Raw genomic sequence first — 22,268 nt, 5'->3', positions numbered from 1 at the left:
ATTACAAATCTGATCATTCTCAGAATAAGCTTTCCATTCCCTGTGTGCAACTTGGCTCAATCCAATGGAATCAGATACCATTAGATTTCTCTTCTTGACCCTGAACATGAGACTGTTGGTATAGAACCATATTAAAATTTCCTTTGAGACTAAGGAAATTATAGGCACATCTTTATTCCCCTAATTAATTTTAGCACATCTCCTGAAACTTCCATCAACCTTAATAGCTAGGACTCTCCTCTGTGAATCCACAATAGCTACTTGCAATTCAATCTTCTCCATTGTCCTTAATTGGCATTTCCCAGAATTGACCTTCTAAATTGAATTAAAAATTTACAATCCAGTATTTTACTTAGATATCTGTTCAAGTAAAGAGAAAAATTTAATGCCTCAGAGTTATTTCAAGGACAAAAAAAGTCCCTCCCTCCTCAAATAATGTTGGAATGTGCATTGTGAATTCCAAAATGTTAGAAAAAATCACCAGCTGGTGATGATACAAAGAAAAATGAAATTGATAACAGCTATATTATTCTTTAACATCTTGGGGAGAGAATTGCACAAATCAGCAATTTAGAGAAATTTCTAAGGTGACCTGACTGACATCTAGTAAAAAGGGACCCTACAATGTTTAATTGCAAGATGGTGAGAAGCTCACTTGACTCTAGGTTCCATAACCTGCTGATAACTGAAATTCTACACCTGGCTATCACTTTGCTGATACCTGAAATTTTGCCATTAGAAAGTGCTACTTTGAATCATGTAAAAGTGCAAATATTCCCTCATTAAGAAGTAGACTATCATAATAAAAAGAATAGTAGAAGTAGTTCAGTGGCACAGTAGATCAAGCACTGACCTTAGAGTCAGAAAGACCTGAGTTTAAATCCAGCCTCAAACATTTACTCACTGTATGACCCTGGGTAAGTCACTTAACTCCAAGTGATATTGAAAGAAGGAAGGAGAAAGAAGAAGGAAAAAAGAACTCAGAAGACAGGAAGAACTAAGCTTCAATACTCCCTCAGTCACCACTAGCTGTGAGATACCGAGTTAATTGTTTAACCACTCTGAACCCTCAGTTTTCTCATCTTTAAAAGTGTGAATCTCAAGGGGTGGCTAGGTGGCACAGTGGATAAAGCACGGGTCCTGGAGTCAGAAGTACCTGGGTCCAAATCCGGTCTCAGACACTTAATAATTACCTAGCTGTGTGGCCTTGGGCAAGCCACTTAACCCCATTTGCCTTGCAAAAACCTAAAAATAAAAAAAAAATAGTATGAATCTCCTAAAGTCCCATTACAGCTCTAAGTCAATGACCTCATGATTTCTTTTCTGGTTACCAAGGAAGCATGAATTACCACTCTGCAGAGATATCATCCTTGACAAGGGGAATGAAGGTTGTAATATTGAGGAAATCCTTGAAAGGAATCATAAGTCATCTTGATCTATCACTTAACTCTCAGGACCAGTCTGAGAAAAATTGTGAAGGAAGTGGGCTTTTCTTCCATATAAAATCAAATAAATTTGACATTCAATGCTCTTTGAAACTTGACTTCTTTCTAAATTTCCAGTATTCTTATAAATTACTCTTCTTCATGTATTGTGTGGTCCAGCTATACTGTCCTGCTGTTGCTGCTGAAAAACCATTCTTTCTTGTGTCTGTACTTTAGACCTGGAATACCTTTATTCCTTACCTTTGTTTCTTGAAATTAACTCCCTTCTTAATTCAACTCAAATGTCACCTTCTAGGGAAGACTTTTTCCAGTTTCCCCAATTGCCAAAGCCTTCCTTACCCACTAAGATTTTTGTTGTTCAGTTCATTTTATTTTTTTAAATTTTTTATTTATTTTGGGCAATGGGGTTAAGTGACTTGCCCAAGGTCACACAGCTAAGCAATTATTAAGTCTCTGAGGCTGGATTTGAACTCTGGTCCTCCTGACACCAAGGCCAGTGCTCTATCCACTGTGCCACCCAGCTGCCCTGTGTTCAGTTCATTTTAAGTAATGCCTGACTCTATTCCTTCATTTGGGGCTTGGCAGACATACTGGAGTGATTTGCCATTTTCATCTCAAATTCATTTTACAGATTAGAAAACTGAGGGAAAGAGGGTTAACCGACTTGCCAAGGGTCACACAGCTAATAAATGTCTGAGGTCACGTGTTCCTGACTTAAGACTTGGCACTCCATCCACAGTGCCCCCTCACTGCCCTTTCCATCTATTCTGTATGTGTCATATATAGTATCTATTATGGTAAGTACCGTCTCTCACCACAAACAATCCAATAGAATGTAAACTCTTTGAAGGCACTTTTTTGTTTTTCTGTGCAATGCCCACTATACCAGGATGTCTTTCAATAAATCTGTCCAAGGAGAAGGCAGATAGGAGAACAAGTAAGCTCTTCATCATCTTATAACACCCTCTTCTCTACCTAGAGTAGTTGACCTTATGCTGCTTCTCCCAAAACAGAACAACAAGTAACCAAAGAATAAGAAATAATTTTAAAAAGTTTGGAATTTAAAGAGATTTCAGAGGTCAAGTTCAACCTTTATTTGATTGAAAAATTTCTGTATGTATTAATTAGTCAGCGTATATGCAACTATCTAGCCTTTCCTTGAGACCTAAAAGGGAAAAGAATCCTCTACCTGCAGAAGCAGCCTTTTCTATTTCTAGATATCAAATTTTAGGAAATTTTTCCTATCATCTATTCCTTATAATCATCTTCTCTAGGTTTAGCAGTCCTAGTTCCTTCTATTTATCCGTATACCATACTATTCTTTGCTATTTTGGTCACCTATCTCTACCATTCTCCTAAAATATATTCTAATTTAAATACAATGTTCTATATAAGGATTTCTTACCTTTTAGAATGTTGGGGGTCCTATTAGCAATCTGGTAAAACCTTTCTCAAAATAATGTTTTAAAATATTTGAAGGAAATGCTAAATTTCAGTTAGAAGTTAGTAAAAAATTAAAATGCATTTTTTTCCCAATCCAAGTTCACATAACTGTTGAAACTTATTCTCATCCATGAATCCCCTGGTTAAGAACTGATATTTGGAATGCACTAAGATCAGGAATGTTACATTCTAAATTATTATATCTTTCTTAATAAGATTAAATTAGGATGGAAGTGAATTTGTCTATTCAGGAAAACAACTTGAAATAATGGTTTAAATAAATGACTAATATGTCCAAATCCTTTGACCTAGTTACATATCCTTAGGAGGAAAAGGGTAGAAAGAAAATCCTATATATAGCATAATTTTTTACAACAGTGTATTTAAAGAACTAGACACAAAGTAAATACCCATCAATTAGGGATTGGCTATTCAAACTGCTATACAATGAAATACTATACATTTATTGTTCCATAATAAATTACTAGAATGAAGAATTCAGGGAAATGGGAAAATCTATGTACTGATGAAGAATAAAGTAAGCAGAAACTCCCCCAAAATTCTGTGTGTGTGTGTGTGTGTGTGTACATATATATATATATATATATATATATATATATATATATATACACACATATACTAGAACACTATAAATTAAAAGAAGCAATAAAAAACTGAATATATATATTTAGTCCCAGAAAAGGAATGAGAAATATATTCACTTGCTTGTAACACAGGAGAAGCAGGCCACTTTGGATGTAGATTGTTTTATGTACTATAAGATAGATCCAGAAATGGGTTGACTTTGCCTAACTATTCTTTTTTCCTTTGTTACAAGGGAAGGTTCACTGGGATAAGCAGAGGAGAGAGATAAATATGAAAGCAAAAGGCACCAATAAAACTTTTTTTAAAAAATGTTAAGATCACAGTCTTTTCTGCTATCATATTACACTTTTGACTCATATTGATCTTTCAATACTCCAGTTCTTTTTCATATGAATTGCTATCCCATCATATCTTCTCCTTTATAAATTTACTTTGAATTTTTTAACCCATGTTTAACTTTGCATCTAAGCTCCTCAAATTTCATGTTATTGTCTCCTACTGAGATCATTTTAGATCAGTTATCCAGCAGTATAACTAGCTTTCTCAGCTTTGTATCATCTGCAAATTAGATAAGCATGCCATCTATATCTTTATTAAAGTTACTAATGAAAATGTTAAACAATTCAAGGTCAGATATAGACACCTCTCACTCCAAATTCCATGACATTCCTCTCCTCAAATTTTATATCAACATATTAATAACTATTCTTTTGATAGGGTCATTTAATCAGTTTTTAATCTAACTGCACTATCATCTGGTCCACATCCCCACATCCAAGGTAAACTACATCTTCAGCACTTCCCTGACTTATCAATTTTGCAACCATGACAATAAAGGAAATAGGGTTAGTTTGGAATTACTTGTTCTGAATGGAATATGCTTTCATTTCTAGATGATCATAAACCATATGTTTTCTAACACATTCTAGAATTTTTCAAGAGCTATAGTCAGAATATGGAGATATATTAAACATGATTGTACATGTGCAACCTATATCATTACTTCTGGGTGGGGGGAGGGAAGGGAAAGAGGTAGAAAAATGTACAACTCCAAAACACAAAAGGATGGATGGCAAAAATTATCTTTGCTTGTAATAGAAAAAATAAAAATAACATTCAAAAAAGAACTATAGTCAACCTTTGACCTATAGTTTTGCTTTTTATTTGTCCCAAAGTTGGCATATTTTTCCTTCTCCAGTCCTTCATTATCCTTTCTATTCCCCATTATTTTTCAAAACTCAGCAACATATCCATTACTGTTTTCCAGTACTCTAAAATATCTAGTTCATCTAGGTCTACTTAACGACTTGAACTTATCAAGACACTCAGTATCTTCTAATTTACTGTTAAGTTCAGTTATTTATTGCTAATTTTTATTCTCTCATTTTTTAGTCTAAAAAGTACCTTCCTTCCAAAGGAATAGAAGCAAAATGAAAATTTAGTAGGTCTTTTTTTTTCTCCATCATATTATCATCCTAGATCACCTAAACAATAATCCCATCCTTTCTTTGATCTTTCCCCTTTGACCAACAGTTCTCAAACATATTTCCCCCCCTGCTTAATTCTTTATCCAGGTCAATCAATACGAATGCAAAGTAAGTTTTTCTGCGAATACATTGTGTATATGGCAGGCATCTTATTTACTTCTAGACCATGTTTTTCCAAGGATTCTCTTCTACCTCTCCATGTCTTTGTCTTCCTGGGTTCCATGCTACTTGTGTTCCAAGACAGACTGTCAGGTCTAGAGGCATACCAGGCAGGGGCTATGTTAATTTACTGAATAGAGAGGAAAAAATCAAGTTCATGTCCCATCTGTGGTAGGGAGTGCTCCATGAAAATCCTGCTAAGTAGAGTGTATTAACATAGCACTCCCATTTTACAAATGACCAAAATGAGACTTAAAGTTTTTAAATGATTTGCCATACTAATGTGCCTAGTAAATTTCAGAAGACCTTTTTAAATCTAGGTTTCCCAAATTCAAATAGCTTACTCACACTTTTGCTGCTAAAAACTCATAAATTTATATATATATATATATATATATATATATATATATACATATATATATATATATATTTAAGGGGTTTTTTGCAAGGCAAATGGGGTTAAGTGGCTTGCCCAAGGCCTTATTGTCAAGTGTCTGAGAACAGATTTGAACCCAGGTACTCCTGACTCCAGGGCTGGTGTTTTAACCACTGCGCCACCTAGCTGCCCCCTAAATTTATATTTTGAACCAAAATTCAGACATGATCCCTATCCCATTTTTTAGCTGAAAAAAAATACCCCATTGCTTTTTGCGGGTGTCTTCAAGAACATGATCTAATTGAACAAAATCATAATATCTGGACCTCTTCGTTACTCTTTTGTTTATGAATGGTTAGAAAAAGCATTAAGGACTGTGTTTGAGGTGCTGGGTGTACAAATAGTAAAGTAAGTCCGTCCCTCCTCTTAAGGAGTTCACATTCTAATGGAAGAGGCAATAGATTGGGAAGATTTCAGCTGCAAGTCAAATAAAAATGTCTTCAGGTCCTTGGGATATAGCAGCAAAGCTCTCTTTTTTAATATCATTTTCATTGATAAAATAATACCGATTTGTGATATTGAACCATTTGATGGTGCCAAGGTGTCAAAAAATTTCTTTTCTGAATCTTCAGTAATTGTGACTGTAGTACCTTGTGTACCAGTTGGCAGGCTGTTGGTGGTGGTTCGACTCATATAGACTCATGTCAGGAAATACCTGCCTTTGCCCCAAGGAGACCAGATTGCCTTCTCTGTGAGTGGCAATTGGTTTGATATTGGGGGCTGGCTATCCCCTTCTCCAAAGGAGCCACTTCTACAAATGATTGCTGAGAGAGCTACAAGGAAAACATGGAAGCAATATCAATGGTGTGTGACAGAGGGGGGCTGCCAATTCCAAGGCTCTTGTGCTTATCTGAATGTTCATGGCAATTGATTAGAGTTGTTTCTGGTGTTAATAAGGAGGATGGGTCTTTTTTCCACTATTGTTTCTCTCCTCAATGATAACTGGGGGGGAGAAGGGAGGAGAGGAGAAGAGGGGTATTTAGGGCTATCTCCAGTAGTGGTAATTTGACTTACATGGCATATATTTACTTCCGGCTCTCTCTTGGAGTGTCTTGTTGCTTCAAAGGGTGTTCTGCTCATTCTTCAAAAAGAAGGTCTAGAACCTTTCCTCACCCCAAATCTTCCTCCCAGTTCTCTCAACAATACTCAAAGTTCTATCACTAAAAATTCATTTTGGAGAGTAAAGAAACTGTTCCTTATTAAAAGTCAGATACTCGAAATATAAGTAGTTAAGATAAGTTCTAGATATATTTATATCTAGAAATATTTTATATAGCTTTATATAGATATTAGTATGAATTAGATTTTTTTGAAGGAAACAGCTTACTAAGAACAAGTATTGACAGAGAAAGCATAGATAGGAACGAAGGACTCAAAATATCAGGGACATTAATGGTAGAGATTAAGAAATATTTAAAAAAGAATTGGTTGAGGGATCTGAGGCATAAATACTAAGATGGTCTAGAAGGGGAAGTATTTCAAAGATCATGTCCATCAATACAGTCTAAAAAAAATTCAAATCACACACACACACACACATTTCTTTATTTTAATGGGAAAAACTTATGGAGAGATTTTACCTTTCATAATTTAGCCTAGGGGATAGCCCTGATGATCAGCTGTATTTAGTTATTGTGAATATCAAAAGTAAATTTGAAAGTTGATGAATTGAAAAGATCAAAGGATGATATGTTAAAAAAGAAAGAGGTTGAAACATGCTTGCACTATATTGTTGCTTATCCCAAAGATATTTGCAAAAATAATTGGAACAGACTTGCTTGTATGAGTTTTGCTACTCATAGAAAGTCTATTAGTTATTTTCCCATATCATAGATATACATCCATCTTGTGTTCAAGTCTTTATGATGTAATCAAGTGCCTAAATGATAAATAGCCTTCTTTAGAGACTATGTCAAAGATGATAATCCCCACCCCCCACCCCCCCACCCCCAGTTGGTACCAGGAAAATCTAAGGAAGAGTAAAGGTGAGAGAAAAACACTGAATTCTAGGTATAAATAATAATCCTTTATATGAAAAGGAGATATTGGTTGGCTTTCACTAGAGGCATGAAATTTTTCCCATAGTGGTATGGGGTTTCTGATGTACTATCCACCCTATAGTCTTTTATCCAATCCCTTTATCAGCAATGGAGCCAATTTTTTTCTTAAAAACTGGCATGAGGGACGGCTAGGTGGCACAGTGGATAAAGCACTGGCCCTGGAGTCAGGAGTACCTGGGTCCAAATCTGGGCTCAGACACTTAATAATTACCTAGCTGTATGGCCTTGGGCAAGCCACTTAACCCCATTGCCTTGAAAAAATCTAAAAAAACAAAAACAAAAACTAGGCATGATTTTCAGGTAGGGTTTAGCCAACTGGCCTTCACTGGAATGAACCCATGTCTTGGCTTTGTAATCACCATCCTTTGATTGATTGAGCTAATTAGCCTCATGCGTCATAGTAAGGAAATGAGGAAAAGCTATTCAAGAAATAAATGTCTTTAATAAATGTTTTTAGACAGAATGACAAAGTTCTGATTTTCTTCCTAATGGAAATTACAGCAGCTGTGAGGAATCAGCTATGAATCCAAAAGACAAGGAGGTCAGAAGGCTTTATTTCAAAGATTAAATCTGAAAGCTTGATGTGCTTTTATGGTTCTCATGATGGATTGGTAATGACTATTATGGATGATGATATTTATTCAAACAAGGCCGAAATACTACATATAAAAGGATTTTAAAGCAAAAATGGCAGAGTATATTTGTAAATGCAGAGGCCGAAATTATCTATAATTTTGGTGACTGGCATAAATTGATAGAATATGGCTGGCTCTGGTTTTCATTTCTATAGTAAGAACAACTTGTAAATCAATTATATGACTCATGGGTTCCAGTCATGATGCATCGGTCACCTGCTTTCTAAATCAATCAAATGTACTTCTATCCCCAAACAAATTGCTATGTTATTAACCTCAACCATTAAAATCATTCTTTAGCATTCAACACATAGCATGTTAGTTTCCATACAATGGATAAGAAAACCCATTTCAATTTTTTTATATAATGTTATACACTTAATACAATAAGATGGAATAATCTGCATTTAGCATTTGAGTTAAATGCCTTAACAGGTGCTATGTGAGGTGTATATAAACTCCTTATCCAGAATGTCACAGTTCCTTTAGCTTTGCTCCAAAGCCATATGACTCATAGCACTATGATGCTCAGACCTTATTTGGGATCCATCAAGTCCTACTTTTACCTTACAACTATCTTGAGTCGCTGTAGCTCCCCAGAGTCACAGCACAGCTAGCAGCAGAGGTATCTGAACAGGAAAAAAGATAACCTACTGTTGTGGAGAGACTGTTTAGAATGTATTCTTTCATCCATCCTTTAATCCTATCCATTGTACCATCTAGCTTCCCCATTGTGGTGGAGAATATGACTACATTTATTATAGATTATCATTTGCATTCTCTTATTTAGTGAAAGAGTAACATTGGCAAATGACTTAGGTTCAATATACATTATATAAACCAGATAATTTTTTAAAAATGTTTTATTTTTTTAAACTTTTTTTTTGGCAAATAGAACTGATCTGAAACAATAGATTAACCCGAGTCCCAGAAATGGAAAAATAATGCTAAAACCCTTGCAGTTTAGAGGGAGTAGTCTCATAATCCTCCAGAATCCATACCTCCAAAGATGTAGGAGGAGTTCTTTTCCTGGGTGCTTTTTGTTTTCAAATTCCCCTCCCTCTCTCCCTCTAATTCCTATGTAAACTAGAGTATTTTCTTATGGTAACCTTCTATGTTCATGCAGCAAATATCTTCACTGACAGTTAAGAGATTTTGGTCTTGAAGCTTCCTGCTTGAGAAAATACTTTAATTTAAATATGCCTCAATGTCATCTAAGGAAATAATTACTGCCTTTAGAGACAAGATACATTAACAGTGATAAAACGTAAACATTGATGGTGATGATATATTATAGCTGTAGTTTGGAGTTTCCTTGATCTTGTTTTTATCTATTATAAATCACCTTAGTATTTCTCATGGTTTAATTTTATTTCCTCTAATATTCTTCATATATATGCATATATATATATACTATATATATATATATATATATAGTATATATACATATTTCAGACCTAAAAAGTATCCTTCCAGGTAGATAGATAGACAGACAGAAAGACAGACAGGGGAGGCTAAGTGGTACAGTGGATAGAGCACTACTGGCCCTGGAGTCAAGAGTACCTGAGTTCAAATCTGACCTCAGACATTTAATAATTACCTAGCTCTGTGGCCTTGGGCAAGCCACTTAACATCATTGCCTTGCAAAAAACCTTAAAAAAAAGACAGACACAGTATTAATTAAGTTATAATATTTCAATACTCCTGGCACTCTGCAAATATTCTGAGAATATAAGCACAAGTTTTTTTTGTTTTTTTTGTTTTTTAAAAGGATAGTTTGCCCTCAAGGAACTTATATTCAAATGGGAAGTCCAGAAAGTCTGGAGAAAAGTGAGTGAATATGTCTGGCCTGGACCCTTCTGTAAATGTATATTCCAGGAAGGAACTCACCAATCAGAGGAGGAGACTTCAGGGGCAGAGACATCTTCTAAGATGAGAAGGCTATTGGAGTAGAGGTGAAGAAATCTAGACAGTCTGGAGAAGAACCAGTTGGAAAGGACCTCAGAGAGATCATCTAGTTCAACCCTTGATTTTCCAAATGAGGTAACTGAGGCCAGAGATGTTAAATAACTTACTTGCCCACAATGGAATAGGAAGTAAGGGACAGAGCGGATATTTAAACTCATGTCCTCTGACTACAACTGCAGCAATCTGTAAATAGGGATTTTGTCTTTCTAAAGAAGATCCAGACATTTCAATGAATTGGTAGTTGGTCATCTGGTTAGACAGATCAGAAAGCACTGCTTAGCTTCATTTCTTAAAATAGAGCCTGTAATTTAAAAAGAGGTCTCCACTAACATTTTCCCAAAGGCTGAGACTTGGCATACAAATGGCCTCTGGTGCATTTTTGTAATTAGCATTTAATTTGAATATACCTACACAGGGCAGTCCTGGGTAATTTGCAGGTGAAAACTTAATTTCCTGGAAACCCTAGAGACCACTATGTCTAGATTCCTATCTTCTGTAGTCTTTTTCATCATCCAACCATTACTAACTCCCTATTCCATAGACCAAAGCTTATGGAAGATAAACAGGGAAGTAAAGTGCTGGGCAACGGTAAGGAACATCAGAACCTTTTCTCAGGGACAGTTTGGAAAACATTGATTGTGAATTAAATATTTGGTGACTATTCTGAATATTTTCTTCCACAGCAGATTGAGAAGGAAGTTTTTTTTAACAAAAAAAATGAGAGAAAACATGAAAAATCCCTGTAACCCTGAAATATGAACCCAGTCTGTCACTATATTCTTGCCAAAATGTATTTTCAAAGCAAAAAGGATTACTTAAAATATTTCAAATATTATTTAAATTATTTCATCTAAACACTCTCTGAAATCAATATCTGTGAATTTTAATGTGAATTGGAAACATATTCAGATAATTCTCCTTTGGGTAAATCCAATTATGCTTATTAATGGGGAAATTTCTGCTTTGCAAAATACATTTTCAACAATTTATAGAATACTAGACCTAAATGTGACCCTCTTATTCCCAAATGGTGTGTTCTTAATGAGTCTTACTGCATGGGTGGCATCACTATGGATATTCAATTAATTTGGGTTGCTTCTGGGATATTCCTTCTAAAATGTTATCTAATTCTCCAAACCAGACCTATGCTAGAGTTTTGAAATTGGGAACCAGTCATTTGGGATTTTTCCAATGTCAGAGATTCCCCCAGATAACTTCATGGTATTCTTATTCCTTTTTAAGAACATATTTAAAACTTTGGTGGATGGCATCCCATTGTTATTAAAATGAGAAAGAAAAATTTAAAAAAAATGAAATGAGGTTACAGGGCTTCTCTGTTTGATCTAAGTCATTTTCCTAATTTGGTTCCATTCTTTTGCTTATTTGTTTCTTTCTTCCTGTGGGGAGAAAAGTAAAAGAAGGACTCTCTTCACCTTTTTTTCCAGGGTTTTGCAAGGCAATGGAGTTAAGTGGCTTGCCCAAGGCCACAAAACTACGTAATTATTAAGTGTCTGAGATCAGATTTGAACTCAAGTCCTCCTGACTTTAGGGCTTATGCTCTATCCACTGCACCAGCTAACTGCCCCTCTTCACTTTTTTTTAATAGAACTGTTATCTTCAGAAGCAAGGAGAAATAGAATCTAGCCCTAGGGCATATCCATGCTAGATATTTTAGAATTAGTCATGTAAAGAGTAAATATTACATAAAACAATCTAATATCTTCTCACTCCCTCAATCCTTCTAGGTTAGCCTTGACTAAGGAGAATGATATTAATATAGCTGTCACCTTGTTTCATAATGCTTGCTGGTATCCCGCAGACCACAGTCAGAAGGAACTTCTTTCCTTAACCTTGCAATATATTTTATATTTAGCCTCAATTTAAAATAAGTAACAGGTGACCTCTTATGGGCATGCTGCTGTGAGGAAGAAGAGGAATCGGTTATAGATTTATATTATTAAGTAAAAAAATTAATTTATAATAAAACTATAATGCCATCAGAACAGTTAGTTGGCACAGTGGATAGAGTATCAGACTTGGAGTTAGGAAAACTCAGCTTCCTATATTCAGATCTCATCTTAGATGCTTACTAGTATGTGACCCTGGGTAAGTCACTTTAACTCTGTTTGCCTCAGTCCCTCAACTATAAAATGAGCTGGAGAAGGAAATGACAAATCAATCCAGTATCTTTGCCAAGAAAATACTATAGGATCATCAAGAGTTGGATATGACTAAAAATATCTACACAACAATATCATCAATATATTATAGATAATGTCATCAGATCTCAGAGTGACTACTGCCCATGATTCCATTAAGATTTTGACCAATAACTACTTTATTTTTCAATAACTATAGAGAGCTGTAATTTGCTTCAGATACTTCATAAGGAGAAATAAGCACAAAATGAAATCCCAAATCAACTTTTTAAAAAAGCAATTACAGTTAACGATGGAGTAAGGAGAGAACCTGAGCCACTGAATCTCATAGGTAGAGACTCCAGAAAACTGAGTAAACTATGTGACAGAGGGAAGAGGTGAGAAATTAGAAAGTAAGGGAGAAATTCACCTGGTGAGTAGTTAAAGGTAGGAAAGTAAGCTTATGATCATCTAGAAATTTCTGGTTTTAATTACTTATTCTTGTTAACATGAATGTTAAATTCAATTCTTTCTAGGATCTTAAGTTTACAAGTGCTATTAGCACTTACATATATATATGCATATTTATATACACAAATGTGTATATATATATGTATGCATGCATATACATGTATGTATAAAATATAGGTAAAATCCTCTAAGTTTTAGTGCCTGGGGACAAATCCCTTAACCCTGTCCTAGTTATTGTTTTGCTATATACCTAGCAATATTTCTTCAGAATTTTACCTCTGTCACTTTTAAACTAGCCACCAAATATTTGCATGTAATTAAAATAACTAATTTATTCATTTAGTGGAACAAGGGATAGGAAAGAAACAAGTACATTTTGCTGTTTTTATTTTTCTGGAGTTTTGCAGAGGAACAACCAGGCATTCAATGCATTTTTTTTCAGCCCTATCCATTGACATCATTCTGCACAGAATTTTAGCTCAGGCTGCTGGGCTACATGCATATCTTCATATTTTGGCTCCACCTAGACTTGGACACCAACAAGGTCTTTATTAGGGATCTGTCCTAAGTTGGGCAGAGTTTGCAAATAACAATTTCAAAGAAAACAGGATCCGGTTTACCAATAGTCAAGAAGCCATCTTGAGTCCTTTGTTCCTTATATTAAATACATAAAAAAATCCTATTGCTATGCTTCTCTATTTCCTATGGATCTCTCAAGATTCTTGATGCTCTGCCTGAGAGGCAACAAAGCATGGAGAGTGGTAGCCTTGACATTAGAAGACCTGATTCACTTATTTCCTTGGGACCTTGGACAAGTCCCTTTAAATCTCTGACTCTCAGCTCCCTTATCTATAAAATAGCAATAATAGTTGCACCCAACTCAGAGTAACTATAAGGATGAAATGAAATAATGTTTAGAAAGTACTTTGCAAAGTTGTTGCAACAACAGTTGCAAACTGTTGTAATTTTTATTTTAAATGCCAAAGACTAATATATTTCTACTGAATTATCACAGATCCACTTGGAACTTTATATATGCTAAAAATAAATACCTGAATTATCCTGGAAACAAATAGTCACAATTTTCAATCAGAAGGAGGGAGGTTATCTTTGTCTCTGCTAATCAGAGTGAGATGTAGTTGTTCTTTTTAGAAAAAAAAGTTCTAGAAACAGTTTCCTTAACATAGGGTTTGTTTCTTGACTGGGCTATAAAACACAATTGAAATCTTTTGCGGGATCCTTGTTAGGGATGGAAGAATTACTATGTGGACCCTGAACCAGGAGTCAAATAATGTAGTATTATGTTTCCATGAGTAACTGGAACAGATATTCCATGGGAAGATGCTAATTTCCTCCTTGATATTAGCCTTCAATGCTAAGATGGGCTTATTTTTCTCAGAAACCATTCATTCATTCAGTAAGTATGTAATAAACACCTACTGTTTGTCAGTATAAAAAGTATTGGGGATTTTTTTAAAAGGTGAAACATAATCCCTTTTCTCAAGGAACTCATAGTGTAATAAGGGAGAGAACATTCAAATCAGGTAAACTGGCCATGAACAGGAAAAGTGAAAATAATCAACAGGGGGAAAGGCATTAAAATTAAGGGTGAGTGGGAAAAGCTTACAGTAGAAATTGGGATTTTTATCAGGGACTTGAAGGAAACCAAGAAGCAGAGATGAGGAGGGATAGGAAAGATTACAGTCATGGGAGGCAGTTAGTGAAAATGGAAGAACAATAGGTTCCATTGTCACTAGATCCCAGAGTACATGGAGATGAAAGGGATTTAAATGTAAGAGATAAAAGGGTATAAAGATAGAGGTAACAACTTATGAAAGATTTTGAGCAGAAAACAGAATTTTGTATTTGTCTTTGGAGGTAATAAGTTGCTATATGATGGGTCATAGTTATGTCTGTGCATTAGGAAGATCACTTTGACAGATGAATGGAGGATAGACTACAGTGGAAAGAGATATGAGGCAGGGAGACAAAACTAACGGGCTATTGCCATAGATCAGGAACAAGATGATAAAGATCTGAACCAGTCTGTTACAGTATCAGAGTAGAGAAGGAGGGTGTATCCAGGGGATATTAGGAAATTAAAATATAGAATTTAGCAACAGATTTAATACAGGGAATGAGAGGGAGTGAGAAGTTGATAAAGAAATCAACAAAGAAGACTGAAAAGGAGCCATCAAATAGGTAAGAGCAGAATCAGAAGAAAGTGGGGTTTTTCAAAATCTAGCATGAAGAATAGAGTAATTGACAGTGTCAAAGTTCAAGAAAGATGAGAATTGAGAAAAGGATATTAGATGTGGTAAATAAGAGTTTGTGAGAAACATTAAAGAGAGTGGTTTCAGTTGAATGATGAGGTCAGAAATCAGGCTATAGAGAATTAAGGAGAGAGTGAGAAGAAAAGGAAGCATTGGCCTTTATTATAGACAGACTTAATGAAGGTTTAGTCACAAAAGGGAGGGGAAAATATGGAACAATAATTACCAGGAATGAATAGATCAAGTGTGAATTTTTTTTGAAGATGGGCAAGACGTGGGTGGCGTTTTATGTAGGTAGTAGGAAGAGACTGAAGAAAAATGAGAAGTGGAGATGACAAAGTAGAGAAATTGGGATGGAAATGTATATATGGAGAAGGGTATTCATTGGCAAAGAGAAGGATATTTCTTCATGTGAAAATGTCATGGAGGAGAAAATAGTGACAAAATACCATCTGGGTGATTTAAAAATAATAGCAGGGGAGAAGTAAGAGCTCTGGGGAGTGACCTCAAATCTTTTCAGTAAAATATGAGGCAAGGTTCTCATCTGAGAGGATGGGAGAGGGGAAGCCATAAGAGATTTGAGAAGGGATTTTTAAAAAAAAAAAGGTCTAGAAGAGCCACTGCGCTGAATAGTGGAGATACTGAATTAATTGGAGTGGAGGTGTGTGATATCAAAAAATTGCCTTGAAGCAGAGAGGGCTCAGTTGAGGTTATGTAAGATAAATTTTTGACAGCTAGATAGCACAGTGGAGTGCTGACTCTATAGTAGGAGGATCTGAATTCAGGCCTCAGATAGTAGCTGTTTGACTCTAGGCAAGTCATTTGATCTGGTTTGTCTCAGTTCTCTCATCTATCAAATGAACTGGAGAAAAAGTAAATTCCTCTAGTATTTTTGCCAAGAAAACCCCAAAGGGATCATGAAGAACTAGATACAACTGAAAAAAATTACTGAACAACACGCATAAATTTGTAGGGAACCCATTCAATACAGTCTCATGATTTTCTTCATTTTTATTCAGTTTGTATGTAGCAGCAAAGGCATAAAATAGTGGGAGTGAGAGGGACTTCTGGGGCAGAGCCAAGATGGCAACATAAAGCTTACATGTTCCAGGAGATTTTCCCTACTACATGAAGCCTCTGCACAAACATCAAAGCTACAGATCCCATTAAGAAAAAAAAATAAGATCCAAAGAAGGTTTCAATGATGGACATCGTGGATGATCTTCAGTGAAGGTCTGTCTCTTTGGGGAAAGGGGGGAAGTAAACCCCAGAAAGCCAGTGGGAGTCTTTGTCAGCTTGACAACAGCTAGATAGCAAACCAGCAAACTCTGAATCCTGGGAATACTGGAGCAAAAGACAGGACTAGGTTACATAGGCAGAAGCTGGGCATAAAGGAGGAAATAAATCACTGCAAAGGCAAGGCTTGGACTGCATAGGCAACATCTTGGCTGAAGACAAGCCAGGGATCAGACCCCAGCCCCAGCATAGAAAGTTTGAGTCTATACTCCAGCACTAGACCTTAGACATTTCAAGATGTTATCATCTTTATAAAAAATAATAACAATGCTCCTTGGGAAGAAGAAAACAGAGAAAAATTACAAGGGTGGTCTCTAAAGAGTATTTATTAAACTCAAATCCAACACCTCATAGAAGAGCTTAAAAAAGAATTTAAAAACCAAAGAAGAGAGGAAAAAGAAAAAATGGAATAAAAGAAATGTGAGTCATGCAGGAAAATTATGAAAAATTGACCAATCAACTCTTTTAAAAGTTAAAATAACCAACTAGAAAAAGAATGTAACTCTTCAAAAAAAATAAAATTGACCAACTGGAAAAGGAAAGACAGAAGTTAATTGAGAAAATAAAACCCTAAAAATTAGAACTGAACAAATAGAAACCAATGAATCTACAAGACTACAAGATCCTATCAAACAAAATAAAAAGGGTTGAAAGAATTGAAGAAAATGACAAAAATTTGAAGAAAAATAAATGACTTGGAAAATAGATCTAGGAGAAATAACTTATGAATCATTGGACTTCTGGAAAGCCTAGGTCAAAAAAAAGAACTGGAAAGTATCTTGAAGGAAATTATCAGGGAAAACTATCCAAATGTGTTAGAATAAAAGTACATAATAGCCATTGAAAGTCTACACAGGGGGTAGTTGTGCAGTGGATAGAGCACCCACCCTGGAGTCAGGAGTACCTGAGTTCAAATGAGGCCTCAGACACTTAATAAATTACCTAGCTGTGTGGCCTTGGGCATGCCACTTAACCCCATTGCCTTGAAAAAACTAAAACTAAAAAAAAAAAATCAAAAAATATACACAGACACAGAACTCCAGAAAGAGACCCCCAGGATAAAAACTCCAAGGGTTATTATTGGTCAAATTCCATAATTCTCCAATAAAGGAGAAAATATGGCAATTTAAATACAAAGGAAACATAATGAGACCTACACAGGCCTTATCAGCCTCAGTATTGAAGGACCAGAGGACCTGGATCTGGTATTACAACCAAGAATTTACTACCCTGCAAAATTTAGTTTATACTGTCAGGGGAGAAGATGGATGCTGAATAGAGAACTTCCAAAATTTCCTGATTAAAAGAACAGAACTGAAGAGAGAATTTGATCTCCAATATAGTACTCAAGAGATGCATAAAAGGGTAAATGAAAAGGGGAAAGAAAAAACAAAACAAAACAAATTTTAGTCAAATCCATCAAATTATATACTCTCCCAAGCTAGAAAAAAAGTAAGAAAATACATCTGGAGCAATAAAAGGTCAAGAATATTAAGAGAACTGATGAAAAAAAAATGTCAAGGAAGGTGACCTAGCTCTACCAGATCTAAAACTATACTATGAAGTGATAGTCATCAAAATTGCCTGGTACTGGTTAAGGAATAGAGTAATGGATCAGTGTGTTAGGATAGTTCCAGAGAAGCTGCAGTAAATAACTACATTAATCTACTGTTTGAGAAATGCAAAGTCATTAACTTCTGGGATAAGAATTCAATATTTGACAAAAATTGTTGGGAAAACTGGAATGACAAATACTAGAATGTCAAAAATTAGGCATAGACCTGCATATAACACCAGATACCAAAATAAGGTCAAAAATGGATACAAGATTTAGACATAAAGGGTAACACCATAGATAAATTAATAGACCAAGAAATGCTCTATCAGACCTATGGAAAAGGGAGAAATTTATAACTAAGCAAGAAATAGAGTATATTATAAATTATAAAATTAATGTTTTTGACTATATTTAATTAAAAAGGTTTTACACTAATAAAATCAATGTTGCCAAAATTAGAAGGAAAGTAGAAAGGTAGGAAATAATCTTCATAGCTAAGGGTTTGGATAAAAGTCTCATTTCTAAGATATATAGGGAATTGCATCAAATTTATAAGGTTACAAGTCATTCCCCAATTGACAAATGGCCAAAAGATATGAATAGACAGTTTTCAAATGAAGAAATTAAAACTAAATACAATCATGTGAAAAAAAATGCTCCAAATCATTATTGACTAGAGAAATACTAATTAAAAGAACTATGAGATATCACCTCACATCTAAAAGATTGGCTAAAATGACAAAAAGGATGACAGTTTTGGAGAAGTTGTGAGAGGATTGGGACTTTAATGTATTACTGGTAGAATTGTGAACTAATCCAACCATTCTGGAGAACAATATGGAACTATGCCCAAAGAGTAATAAAACTGATCATACTCTTTGATCTAGCAATTCTAATACTAGGCCTATACCCAGAAAAATCATAAAAAATGGGAAAAGTCTTACATATTCCAAAATATTCATAGCAGCTCTTTTTGTACTGACAAAGAATTAGAAATTGAGGGGATGCCCATCAATTGGGGAATGGTTGAACAAGTTATGGTATATGAATATTATGGAATACTATTGTTCTATAAGAAACCATCAGTGGTCATACTCTAGAGAAGCATGGAATGACTTACAGAATCTGATCCTGAGCTAAGGTACAGAATCAAGAGAATATTCTGCACATTAACTACAACATTGTGAGTTGATCAACTTTGATGGAAGCAGCTCCTCTCAGCAGTTCAGAGAGCTAGGACAACTTTATTAGATCAGCTATGGACAATGCTAGCCCCATTGATAGGAAGAAAAACAAAACAAACAAAAAAAATTCAGAATCTGATGAACACTACATTGACTTTTTAAAAAATTTCTTTTATGTACTTCGTTCCCTTAATCTTAATTCCTCATACCAAAAATGATTAACTTATAAACATGTATAACACAAATGTGTGTATATATATATATATATATATATATATATATACATATATATATATACATATAATATTCACCTGACTATTCGCCACTGAAGGGAGGGGTGTGGAAAGGAAGGATGAAAGGAAATTATGTAGCTTAAAAAAATGTACATATGTATATGGATGAATGATGAAAAACTTCCATAACATATTATTTGTAAAAATAAAATATAAATTAAAAAAAAGATAGTGGGAGTGATCTAATTTTGAGACCTAGTAGGCAAAGAAAAGGTTTCAAGAAGATATGACAGAATTAACTGGTTTATCAAATGTTCAAGGGAGCAGAATATGGTTAATACAAAGGTGATGGCCTGGAAAAGAACTGTTTAGAGGTTACAGTGTGGATAAAGAATGGGGTTAGGGGTTACAAGAAAGAGAGAATGACAACAGCTTATGATCAGATAAGGGAGTTTGTAAAGTTCATGAAACAGAAGTGGTACATTTGTGATTGATGCAAAGATCAAGAATCTGATCATTTTTCTCTCTTGCTCATGAAGTCCAGGGTGTTCTGCTCTTCAGAGAGAAACTAGACAACCACTTGTTGTGAATGGGATATATTATATGGTCACCTGAAGTCCCTCCCCATACTCAGATTTAGTGATTCTGTGAATTTGTCCACATTCATATCGGATAAAAGAATCTTAGCTCTAGACCAGAAAGGGATCTTAGAGGTCATCTGATTCAGGTCTTTTATTTTGGTGTACATTAAGGCCCAGAGGATTAAGTGGTTTAACCAAGGAAAAAAGGTTTATTTTAAATCACTTTCTACAGTCTTAGATATTTCTCATATGTGTTTTATCCTGAGAAAGGTAACTCATGTTGTGCTCATATGCCAATATAGAGAATAATAAAATAATCAGTGAACCTATTCTCTTCCCTTTTCTGGCCCCTTCCCCTCAAGCACATTCACTCATTGCCTTTTTCCTTTGCATGGGAAACTTTCACCAAATTCCCTTTGTACTAGATGGCCAACCTCCAAAGACCTCACAGCCCATGAGATCACTTGGATTCCAGATGTGCATTGCTACTGTAGATTTGTGGTTAATATAATTGAAACCCTGCCCTTCTTTTATTGTTTGTGTTCATTCTTTCAACCAATAAAGTGTGCTCCATGGTATTCTTCTTCATGCTCTCTCTGTAAGGTTTTTCTGCTTCAGCTCTGATCTTGCTAGTACACTTAGAGTCTTTAGGACTCTCTAGTCAGCATGAAATGGTCATAATGAATGAAAATCTTGCTGATAAAATAATGTTTTCTAAAAATCCATTAGACTATTGGCTAATAAGATGCTTGGTGTTTGTCTTGAGTAAAGGAATTCCCAGATCCCAGAATTCCTCAGTGTCTTCTATCATAACACAATGAACTTGTTCTGTAACCAATTATATTTTCTCTTTTTCAAAATTTTTTGTGAGTTAGTCAGTCCATTGCATTTTGATATCTGAATAAAAATTACACTAATTTTTTCCATATTTGAGTCACTCTTCTTAAAAGAAGTCTTTATTTTCCTGTTGTACTAGTTAAAAGCACTGATTATTTCTGTTCTACTGAATGAAGATCATCTACTACTATGTAAAAGATACTGTCAAATTTTATCTTACTTTTATTGATACCTTCCATTTTTATTTCACATTTGCTTTGGAATATGTCTTTTCCTCTTCTTCTGTGAGTTTAACTATTCCTGGTAACAAAGAAAAACATTTTAAAAAACTAATAAACATAACAATTCAGTCCAAAAATATTTATGAAATTCTATACCCTTTGTGTCTCAGTTTTTGCAGGAAAAATTTTTTTTTATAGGACTCAAAACAGTTCTGTTGAATTTGAAGAATAGGATGAGGCAATTGATCTTTTTAAATTTCTAACTTTAAAAACATGCAAATCAGGTTTTTGGACCTCATTCTTCATTTTTCTAAATTCCAATATGGTCTGAATTTCTGACAGTTGGTCACAGATTGCCAGAAATCCCCTTTCTTTATATAGCATTGAGTATAATTGATGCTAGAATTGATGTCTCTGCTTATCTCATACTTTAGCTGGCTGGCTTTAACAAAAGCAGGGGCCCCTATCTGACTCCTGTCAATTGTGGACATTATTTAGTCCAAATCTCTTCCAGCTCCACAATTCTATGAATCTCTAAGCCTTGATGATACTTTTGTAATTTGTAAAACCTGGCTGCATCTTATGTAAAAGAATTCAGGTGGATCAAAATATTAAAAAAAAAACCTTTTAGCATGTTTTTGAAATGGTGAAAGTGGGAAACTAGCAAAAGGCTTATATTCACAGATGGCACATGATCCTTTCCTAGAAAGGTCTAAAATTTCAAAGAAAAGTAATTTCACTGTGATCTTTTAGGCAGCTATTTGGTACAGTAGATAGAGTACCAGCAAGAACCTTATTCAAATCCAGTCTTGAACATTTACTAGCTGTGTGACCCTGGGCAAGTCACTTAATCCTGTTTGCCTCAGTTCCTCAATTGCAAAATGAGTTGGAGGAGGAAATGATAAATCACTTCATTATATTTACCAAGAAAATCCCAAATAAAGTCAGAACTGAAAAAATTGACCAAGAGGTCTTTCAGTAAATATTCTATATGAGTGCTACAATTTAAAATGACCAATTGTCTTATGAAATGATCTGTCTTGTAATTTGGGATATATGATAAAACCATCAACACCATCATCATCAAATGATAAAATAATGATGATGATGGAGTATTCTACTTTTGAGTTCATTAGTATAGGGAATTACAAATGTAAGGACTCCCTCTATCAAAGCAACTCTACTTGCAATTTAGAGTCTTAGGGATTTGCCTGGGGGTATTGAGAGGTTAAGTGAT

This window comes from Macrotis lagotis, chromosome 5, assembly GCF_037893015.1.
Source record: "Macrotis lagotis isolate mMagLag1 chromosome 5, bilby.v1.9.chrom.fasta, whole genome shotgun sequence".
Lineage (NCBI taxonomy): Eukaryota > Metazoa > Chordata > Mammalia > Peramelemorphia > Peramelidae > Macrotis > Macrotis lagotis.
Note: the sequence above shows the minus strand (reverse complement) of the source record.